This window comes from Oryctolagus cuniculus, chromosome 9, assembly GCF_964237555.1.
Source record: "Oryctolagus cuniculus chromosome 9, mOryCun1.1, whole genome shotgun sequence".
In the NCBI taxonomy this organism is placed as follows: Eukaryota; Metazoa; Chordata; class Mammalia; order Lagomorpha; family Leporidae; genus Oryctolagus; species Oryctolagus cuniculus.
The window spans coordinates 53,524,260-53,535,405 of NC_091440.1; the positions used below are offsets into that span (position 1 = coordinate 53,524,260).

General features: G+C 36.5%; 1 long non-coding RNA gene across 1 annotated transcript in view; it reads left to right on the forward strand.

The window, feature by feature from the left end:
* The first annotated feature begins 4,565 nt into the window (after positions 1-4,565).
* The window catches only part of LOC103349075 (uncharacterized), a 53,521-nt gene continuing 46,940 nt past the window's right edge, over positions 4,566-11,146 (forward strand). The window contains exon 1 of the long non-coding RNA XR_011378766.1: positions 4,566-4,677. This is a non-coding gene — a long non-coding RNA (uncharacterized lncRNA). The remainder of the gene's footprint in view (positions 4,678-11,146) is intronic.

Below are 11,146 nucleotides of genomic sequence, written 5' to 3' on the forward strand. Positions count from 1 at the left end.
ATGCTGAGTGAAGTAAGCCAGTCCCAAAGGGACAAATACCATATGTTCTCCCTGATCGGTGACAACTGACTGAACACCAAAAAGGAAACCTCCTGAAGTGAAATGGACACTATGAGAAATGGTGACTTGATCAGCATAGCCCTGACTGCTAATGGACAACTTAATACATTATCCCTCATAGTATTTTTTTTTTTTTGTCTGTTCTACTTAATATGACTGGTTTAATTCTGTAATTATCACACAGTTATTCTTAAGTGTTGAAAATTAACTGAAATGTGATTCCTGTTAAACATAAGAGTGGGAATAAGAGAGGGAAGAGATGTATAATTTGGGGCATGCTCGGGCTGACTTGCCCCAATTGGTAGAGTTGGAAACATACTAGGGGATTCCAATTCAATCCCATCAAGGTGGCATGTGCCAATGCCATCTCACTATTCCAAGTGATCAATTTCAGTTCACAATTGATCATAATGAAAGGACTAAGAGTCAAAGGGAGCACATAAACAAGTCTAGTATCTGCTAACACTAACCGATAGAATAAATAAAGGGGAGAGTGATCCAACATGGGAAGTGAGATACTCAGCAGACTCATAGAATGGCGGATGTCCTAAATAGCACTCTGGCCTCAGAATCAGCCCTAAAGGCACTCGGATCTGGCTGAAAAGCCCATGAGAGTATTTCAGGCATGGAAAGCCAAGACACTCTGGCAAAAAGATCTCTGTGAGTGAGATCCCAGTGGAAAGAACAGGTCTTCAAAGAGGGAGGTGCCTTTCTCTGAAGGGAGGAGAGAACCTCCACTTTGACTATGACCTTGTCTAAACAAGATAAGAGTCGGAGAACTCAAGGGGCTTCCATAGCCTTGGAAACTCATGACTGGTGCATAGGGAGATTACTGATGCCATAAACAGGAGTGTCAATTTGTAAAGTCAACAACAGGAGTCACTGTGCACTTACTCCTCATGTAGGATCTCTGTCCTTAATGTGCTGTACACTGAGGCTTAATGCTATAACGAGTACTCAAACAGTATATTTCACTTTGTGTTTCTATGGGGGTGCAAACGATTGAAATCTTTACTTAATGTACACTAAACTGATCTTCTGTTAAAAAAAAAAAAAAAAAAGAAACTATCAATTCCCAACTTGACTCTCACTGGGATTAAACATGACAATAAGTCTGATCTGATTTCATCATCATTTAAAAAAAATCATCTATTATTTTTCACTTTATGTTTCTGTGTGGGAACAAACTGTTGAAATCCTTACTTAAGGTATACTAAGCTGATCTTCTGTATACTAAGATAATCGAAAATGAATCTTGATGTGAATGGAAGGGGAGAGGGAGTGGGAAAGGGGAGGGTGGTGGGTGGGAGGGACGGTATGGGGGGGAAAGCCATTGTAACCCATGAGACGTACTTTGGAAATTTATATTCATTAAATAAAAGATAAAAAAAAATGTTAAAATAAAACTAACTATTAGAAAAAAAAAATAAAATAATGATCTCTCAGTGCAGTTAAAATGTTTTGTGATTTACAGATGGAAGTTAGTCCTGACTCATAAGTTAAGTATAAGACTATTACTTTGTTCATGTAACAACCCTCTGTAAAAATATCAGATGTTTTCTTTGCTTGTGGCAGAGATTTTGCCTTGTCAAACTGGATATTGGAATAAACCTCTGGGGTAAGAGGGGGAATGTGTGGTCAGTGGACTTAGATTTTGAATAAGAAAGTAGGATGTTGCATTCTAGACTAGTATTCTTGATCAGATTTCTTTGCTCCAACATGCTGTCCATGAATCAATGCCTCTTAGCATTGCCTTAGGGGAAAGAGTGGAGAAAAACTTCTAACAAATATAGATATGTGCTTTGAAAGTGTTTATATTTAGAAATCATGAGTATAAACAGGATAGATTCTTATATTAGAAAAATATTTCTGGATTTACTAAAAGGATCAGTGAAAGATTTATGTAAACAATAAAGTCTCAGTGAATAAAATACCATACATTAAAAAAATTCACAAAGCTTTTTAGAAACAGAAAGAAAAGATTAGAAGACACCTGTTCTTCAGCTCCAGAAAGAAGTCAATAGTCTTCCCTTACACATATCCAGTCAACTTGACTCTATTTTCCTCACTATTTTACATGAAAATGATTCAATTCTTATTAATGATTATATTGCTGTATGACTCTCTATATCCATTACCATGTGCTTTAAATGTTACCATTTTATGAGATGTATTATGTATTTGTATGTGTATCATGTATGCACACAAAGTAACAAGCCTTTTAAAATGTCATTTTTCTGAATATTTATGAGATGTCCTGTTAGTGTTGAAAACAATTTTAGGTAATAAATGTTCTCTGGCATATGCAATAATTGTTGAGTACATCATTTACTGTGTATTACTAAATAAAACTGTTGGAGTTTTTAGTATGTTTCATTATTGTTCAATCCTAATCAAAAACTTGGAAGTTTCATGATTATTTTCTTTGTCAAAAATCTCTCTCACTAAGAACTGAAAGACATCTATACAATCATAGATAATGTCATAAGGATGTCAAACTTGACTCAGGTGGATCAACAAGCCATTATTCCTCTCATTTGTACTCATTTTTAATGATCAGCCACTGAGCTTGACAGTGTTTTTGTGACACTTTCAATCTACAGGACTGAGAGAGATGCTGTTTATCCATATCTCACTGGAGACATTAGCATTAACAAGCTGACTCCTGAACTGCCTGGTGCCAACTGTGGGTCACATTGGCGTGAAGGCAGCTGCCTCTTGGGTTGGGCAATGCCATGTTGATTTCCTAGACAACAGCTGGCCGAGAGATCTCACACTATTAACAGCAATATGAACTGATTGCCGGTTACCTGCTAACAGTCTGAGGTCTAGGAAGGGAAACATGGTGTTGTTAACAGGGTCCACACACATTACCCACAAGAAGCAGAAGGAACTACATATGGCAGGTGAACAAAAGAATTCATTAGCCTTCCCCTTGTCCATATTCAGTCAACTGACACTATTGCCCTTGCTATTTTAAATCAAGATGATCAGATGCAGAGCTAACAACACACTGATTTTAGAATGACACTGTTTCCTAAGATTTATAGATGTCTTCTGCAAAATAACTAGAGTTGATTCATCAAAACAATTACTTTGATTTCCAATCATGTGCATTTTCTGAAATTCACTAATATTAATAATATTTTGTGCATCTGTGTTAAAGAGGGAGGAAAAGGAAATTACCATATTCTTTTCAACGTAAAAGTTCTCTCTGTTCTTGGTAGGGAAATTAAGCTCCAAGAGCAAATATGACCCCGAAGAGCTGTTCTTAACAGAAAAACATATTATTGCATTACTATTTATTGAAAAATTTTAAAAAGTACTTCTGATTGGCAGAGCTTTGCATAATAAATATTAGATTTTTTTCTTCCTATGAATTTCATGATTCTTTATACTTTCAGCTTTAGACAAGGATAAAATCTGTTGAATTTGTTAATGGTTGATGGTTCAGAATATCTTCCAGGCAGATTTCTTTCTGTTTTGAGCAAAGGATAAATGAATTTGGGAAAGAATATCATTATCCTTTAAATTTGTGTCAGTACAAAGGTGGGATAAACAATTGTGAGTGGAAAACTGGTTATCTTTCTTATTTTAGGTGAAAACAGGAAAATAATCAGTTTTTTAAATGAACTAAATTAGTTACTTACTGTGATACAAACTAAAGCTAGATTGGAAATATATCTTTTGAGGAGATAATATTCTTACTTCATACTTCAGAAAACCAGTTGCATATCCAATTTTTCCTGATGCAGATGAATAAATTCTTCCTGCTATTTTCATCATTTATAAAACAAAACCATCAGAACTACTTTTTTTACTTCCACAAAAACAGTAGTTTTATCATTAAATTCAGGAAATAGATAAATATTGAAATAGCACAAATGTGTTCCATTGTATATAAATAAGCCAGTTTAAAGTAATTTAGTAGAGGAATAGCTCTATGGCTTTTAATTTTTTTTTTCCTAAACACTTTGTTTTATTGTAACATGTACTTGGCCTACATGTTTTAATGTTCTGTTTTCTTTTTACATCCCCCTCTGGGGTTTCAGTACACTAAATTCCAAAATCATTGCCTTTCAAGAATTTATTGGTATTTAAAAGCAGATCCCAACATTTTACAAATTGCAGTTGTAGTCTGCGTAAGGTAATGGTCAATAAATAAGGAAGAATAAGAACACAAAACCTAGATTGTGAGAAAAAAAAGGACAATAAGCTTACCCCATTTTTCTAAACAAACAAAAAGGCATAATTGGAAAAATTCATTTTTATGTTTCCTTCCATTAGATGGGACCACTGAGTGAAACGTTCACTGATGAATTACTCCCGTAATCTGTGTAGGAAAAACAGCTACTGGCAAATTAAAGAGTCCTGGAATCGAGCCAAGAGAACTAAATGGCTAAAAATGAAAACAGGCAAACATTTGAGAGTATTCTACAGAATACAGATCTTTCAACACCTCCCCCTTTTCACTGGTTAATTCATCGTCATGGAAACAGAATTTATCAAAATGTTCTTGTTCACTCCTAGTGACCCAGTGAGTAGACTTAGAGAGCTGGCGAAAGGTAACTCAGGCTGAAGCGGTTTTACAAACGCTGTGCTGCAGCTCACAAATTGGTAAATTCTCAATGATGCCATTGTGTCAGTTGAACAGGTTTCCACATTTCAAAGGGTTTATTTTCTCTCTCTCTCTCTTTTTTTTTAAATTTGCCAGCAGAGAAACCAGAAACCTTTGCTAGTGAGTTTCATGGATGAGTAACCCCATAGAAGTAGCTGATTTTTGGTTTTACCTCACCTTTCCTCTCAATTTGATTTATCTACCTCTTTGTCTAAAGGATGTTCAAATGCAGAATTTGGTCGCACTTCCTAGGCTCATGCATCTGCCTCAGCACCTCTCTTTGCTGTTCTGTAGCTCAAAGGTATAAAAGTCCTTCACTCCTCATTGTTGCCATCTCTCCTCCTCTCTAGCAGGAGAGGGTTTGGCAATCAAAGCCTGACAGACCTGGACAGCTTTAAGCTGACACCTTTGCCAGACCAGAATTAACCCTATGGTGGAGTTGCTTTTTGGTGTCAGGAAGTGACTTGAGGTGATTCCCTAAGGAAAAATGCCATTTCTCTATTTTTTTTAATTAAACATCCTCCATGTAGCGGCCAAATTCAGGAAAGGTTGATTTTTTACTTTATTTTATGTTTGCAATTAGTGACTTGTTGTCATGGGAACCACGCTTCAGATGTTTCTTGAAATTAAATGGCTGAATGTGATCAGGCGAAAACCCTCCCCTTGTTGAGGCTCAGTAGTCAATGTCTCTCTCTTTGGTTATTCTGATAACAGAATCACAGAAAGCATCTATAAACATGCAAAATAATAGCATGGGGGCAACATCAATTAAAACTGAATATTCAATAATTCATTCCTTAATTAAGGCTCTTCCTTCTTTTCCTGAAGCTATAACCTTTCAAGTGTTAAAACAGACATCAGAACTAAATCATTTAGTAAAAGAAATCTTTTCTAATTAGCAATTTATAATATCCTCATGAAGAAAAACAAGATTTGAAATTATCTTTTGGTTTTTAATGTTTTAATATGGGAAGCAAAATGAAAGGGCTTCATTAGGAAAGACTGATCAAGGTGAACTAACAGCAGTTTGAGTCTGTAGCATTTGGTGTGTGTGTTTCTTTTGCCTCTGAGGGAGGGAGTGCTGGGGTTTATCACGGAAACAGCATAGCCCGCTTGTGGTTCTTGGCAGCCAGCAATAATTGATCTATATTGAGACTCTAGGCAAAGTCCCTGTTTGCATTTGTGACGACTCTGTTGAAGCTGGGAAGTGAAAACCTCCAGCCATCAGAGCAGCTCATCTTTAAAAAGGAAAGAATCCAATATTCAGACACTCTGCACGCATGTGCTGACCTCCGAGTACAGATTCACTGCTCTTCAGAAATACTATTGTGCAGTATGTACATTAGGCACTCAGTCTGGGTGGAGTTTCTTTTATCCTTCGGATATGTGGAGTTCCCTCACCCAACCACTATATTAATGCCAAGTCATGGACAGGGGACCCTTAGGAAAGGAGACAAAGTCAGCCTGATCAGTTTATTTTTCTTTCTTAATTTAAGGAGAATTTTAGGATTTTTTTAATCATGAAAAATAAACGTATTTTGAATATTTTTTCAATTAAAACAGTATAAATTCACAACAAATTTCAAGTGAGATAAAAGCAAAGCTTGCATTTTCTTACATGATTATCTATCTACTTATCTATCATCTGTTTCTGTCTCTATATTCCATGTGTACTGAAGAATGGTAACATTTGTGGCTGTTGTGTGAAAATGTAAGTGAAATGATTTGGCTGGCAGTCCCTGAGGCTGACTTTTAAAAAATGAACCTCATTTTTGAACTATATTTCATTTTCTAGTTTAGATAAAAACTTTGTTTATTCATCTTTAAAGTGGAAAAGGTTTCTGACCATTTTAAGTTCCTAGGGACATGTATAAATATCACTTGAGTCTTCAGGCACACACTAAATTTTGGTAAGTGAATAAATCATAATATATGTGTATATATATCGCATTGAATGCTGACAGGCTTTTTTTTTTTTTTTTTGTAAGACAAAGGTGTTATGGAGGACAATGTTTCATGTTCCTTAAAAATCTATTTTAAGAAATAGCTTAGGTCGAATGCCTGTTTTTTTTTTTTTTTTGAGCAATGTAGCAATCATTTTATAAGGTATGTAGAACCGAGAAGATTGGTAAAATGGACATACTGTACTGCTACATGTTTTGTGTCTTCCTAAAGAGACTTCTAGGAGGAAACAGAAGATCTCATGATTGCTTACCATGAAACAGTATTAATATTGGACAAAGGTAATAGAAAATAGTGATCCATGAGGGCACAGTTTTTGATTCTGAGGCCAGAGGGAGTTAGTTAAATATGAACAGAGTTCTTACCTTCTATCTCATAACCCTTACTCAGAACCTTTTATGTGGAGGCAGAGCAAAGCACTCTATTCCTCTCTAGGAAGTGTCCAGAAAGGTCAAGGACAGCCAGGAATTATACTGACATAGGCTGTTGCCCTGGTGTGTTTCCTGTTCTATGCAAATGGAAGAAAACTGAGTTTCATGTGATCCTCTGAAAAACAGTGAAAAGGCAGAATATTTAAATTTAACTTGAAGCCAAGTGCAAAGTGAGCACTAAATAAGTTCTGTGCTTTCTTCCTATATTGATTTTACCTGCTGCAGACAATTAACAACCTAAATTGAAATCAGGTAGATGAAAAATACAATTTTTCAAACATATTGTGCTCTTGGCTGGAAAATTACACAGAGACACACACACACACATTCTAGTCTACCCTTTTCCTCTCTGCTTCTTCAGACCACATGTTTAGTAGATGCATAGTTGAAAATATTTGGGGACAGGTTACACAATGAAATAACTTGAGGGATAGTACCATCAAGGATATGCACAGCTGATGCTAGGGATGTAGGTGCTCTGGGTACTCTGGAGAGCCTGGCCCTGGTTCTGATGACTCTCGGAGGTTACCTAGTAGCTGTCATCAGCAGTGTTGTATTTCACACTGTCCTCCCACTGGTGATGGTACTTTCTTTCGGTGTATCCATCCCCACTGGTGGATACTATTGGTGGAGAATATCTAACATAATTCCAGTCAGAGTGTTTGTGAGCTGCAAATGGAGATCAAGGAGAAAAGAATATAATAATTCAAAGTTACTATTTTGGGGGGGGTACTTAATCACTTTTAACATCTACCACATGCTTGGGAATTCAAAAAAAATTCAAAACATACTTAAAGACCATCTTGCCAGTAGTCCTTTCCAAACATGAACCAGAATAGGTCATTGTAAAAATTATGAGAGGGAATACGAGAGGAAGGAGGAGGGAGGGTGGAAGCACAGGCAGGAGAGTAGCGTGGGAAGTATCACATTGTTCCTAAATTTGTATGTATGAAATACGTGAAATTTGTATATCCGAAATAAAAATTTAAAAATTAAAAATATTTTTTAAAGCTTTTATTTATTTATTTGAGAGTTAGAGTTACAGACAGTGAGAGGTAGAGACAGAGAGAAAGGTCTTCCTTCTATTGGTTCACTCCCCAAATGGCCACAATGGCTGCTTCTTCCAGGTCTCCCATGTGGGTGCATGGGCCCAAGCACTTGGGCCATCTTCCACTGCCTTCCCAGGCCACAGCAGAGAGCTGGATAGGAAGAGGAGCAGCCAGGACTAGAACCAGCGCCCATATGGGATGCTGGCGCCTCAGGCAGTGGATTAACCTAGTGTGCCATGGCACCGGCCCCAGAAAATAAAAAAAAATTATATTACATGATCTCTGCATTTTGATGGGAGATGATAGCATCAGAAATTAGAAACCAAGCCAAACAAAGTCATTGTCTAGATTGGCCATAAGTCTATCAATGATTTGATGATAGACTTTTATGTAGTGGGGACGCTAATGCTAGAGTGCTTATCATTTGCCGCAGCTGTAGATGTCAGAGTCTAAAATTTCTTCTGTGTTCCCTGTTTTTTGTCTTCTCTATTGTCTTTGGGTTTACTTACAGGCTCTTTTGTAAGTAGAGGCTGAGCTTTGTGGCTTTTTTTTTTTTTTTTTAGCTGTAATCTGTTATATTTTAGGAACCCTGATGATATGTTAATAAGATGCGCCTGAGCGAGGGGGGTCTAGGAATCATGCTATAGTTTTACAATTACATCTTATTCTTTCAGTGATCCTGTACCCCTGGGCTGTGACAAGAGTTTCTCAGCTTTGTTGTGTTGTGTTGTGTTGTGTTGTATTTACTATCCTAGATGCGACAGGAAATGTGGGAGGTGACTGGAGTTAGGTATTTTCCTTCTTCTGGGACCCTTAGGTCTGTAAAACCCAAGTTTATCAGGCTATGCTTTGGGCATTTTTCCAAAAAGTTGCTGTTCCCCTGTCCATACCAGAGCACAAGAATATTTTTCTCTAGTTTCTCAGTAAGAACCTTGTGAGGCTACTCCAGGTAACCCATGAAAATGTGGAGATACCACCAGGGCTTGACCTTCAAGAGATTTTCACTTCTTAAGCTATTTCATGCTCACTCTTCTGCAATTAGTCAACGACCCTTTAAGTGCTAGTGAGGTTTTTCCTGCAGGTGAGCTTTTGTGGAGGTCCTTCTGCAATGGTTCTCAACTCTCCATCTGCTGGTTTCTCAAGCACTGGGCATGGTGGTTCAACTTGCGATCTCAGTTTTCAAATGAATCCAGGAGAAGCTGTTGATTTACAGTTTGTTTATCTTGTGATGATGGGAGTCATGACTTCCATGTTCTTTAAATGTTGGATTAGAATCCGGAAGTGACCAAATTAACCTGAAGTAACCAAATTCCCCTGCCTTTTGAAGTATATAAAGGTCAAAAGAAAAGCAAGCGTTGCTTAAACCCAGGCTGAGGATAATTTTTGTTCTGTTTCATATATATATATATAATTTTTGTTCTGTTTCATATATATATATAATTTGAGAGGCAGAGTTAGAGAAAAATAGAAAGGTCTTCCATTTGCTGCTTCACTCCCCAAATGGCTGCAATGGCCAGAGCAGTGCTGATCCAAAGCCAGGAGCCAGGAGCTTCCTCTGGGTCTCCCATGCGGGTTCAGGAGCCCAAGCGCTGGGACATCCTCCATTGCATTCTCAGGCCATAAGCAGAAAGCTGGATCAGGAGTGGAGCTGCCGAGACTCAAATAGGGGCCTATATGGAATGCCGGGCAGGTGGAGGCTTAACATACTATGCCATAGTGCAGGCCCCTGTTTCTTTTTATTTTAAATTGGCCAAACATGATCTTTCTAACACATTTGAAATTTCTATTTTTATATGTTGAATATTTTATCATTATTCAGTATGAGTTAAGACAGTTATTTAACTTCGTTTCCTCTTACTTTCTTCATTATAAAAAGGAGGGGAGGGAGGGAGAAAAAAGGAAGAAGGAGGAAAGAAGAAGGAGACAGTTACCTAGTCAATAATCAGTTAGCACAGAAGAATACTGCCAGAAATGCATGCACGGATAATGTTTACAAATATGGAAATCTGAATGTTGTAAATCTGCATGCTTTTTAAGCTCTAGTTTAAAGCACCTGTGCAGACCTTTTTTCCTTCAAAATTATTATATTTCTTTTTATTGTGTTTGCAGGATAATTCAATACATGTGTACAATGTATAATAATCAAATCAGAATACTTAGCAATTCCATCTCAAATACTTATTATTTATTTGAATAAAGAACCTTTGAACTCTTCTAGTTCTCTGTAAAATACGTAGTGAATTATTGTAAACTGTAGCCACTCTAGTGTGCTGTAAGAATGTAGAATGCATTCTTCCTAACCTTTTTGTTACCTGGTATCTGATCTCCCTGTGTCCCCCTCCTACCCATCCTTCTAAAACATTTTGAGATGATATATTTTAGGATTATTCAATGGGATTTTCTTCCTTTCAGGTCCTCTCTCTTTTTCTTATTTTCAGAAGTGCTATTCTTTCAGGTAACTCTTCCATCTATATAATTTTATAGGAATAATATATGAACGAAAAGAATCCTTGGGAAAGTAATACTGAATTTTCAGATTTATCAATAATCTGTTGCATGAAGACAGTTTTTGAAATATAAGCTATAATATTAAGAATCATTTTAACAATTTAATTCATAGACTGTGAATGTATCTCAAAAAGTTTATGAAAAATGTGTAGTTTGAAAAATATATACATGGACTTCAATTTTTTTTTGCATCAACAGAAGGTCACATTTAGCTATGTTTTCCACAAGGTTTTGAAGTACTCATAAACAACAGAATTCCTTCACTTCTTCCACATTTTTGGTTTGTTTCATACCTTTTGCTGTCTGTACTGTATTAATACCTGTTGCTTGTTATTCATTTAATTGTCATGAATTTACCAAATTTTATCTCTCTGTGTATTAAAAATGCATTGGGTGAAGAGGATTAGCTCAACATTCAAGTTTATAAAGGGTGAAGCCTGAATTTATATGACCACTGATACTCAAAGAGAAAAAAAACTTTGTTTGAATGGCAATATTTTCACTTTTGTTTGATTTAT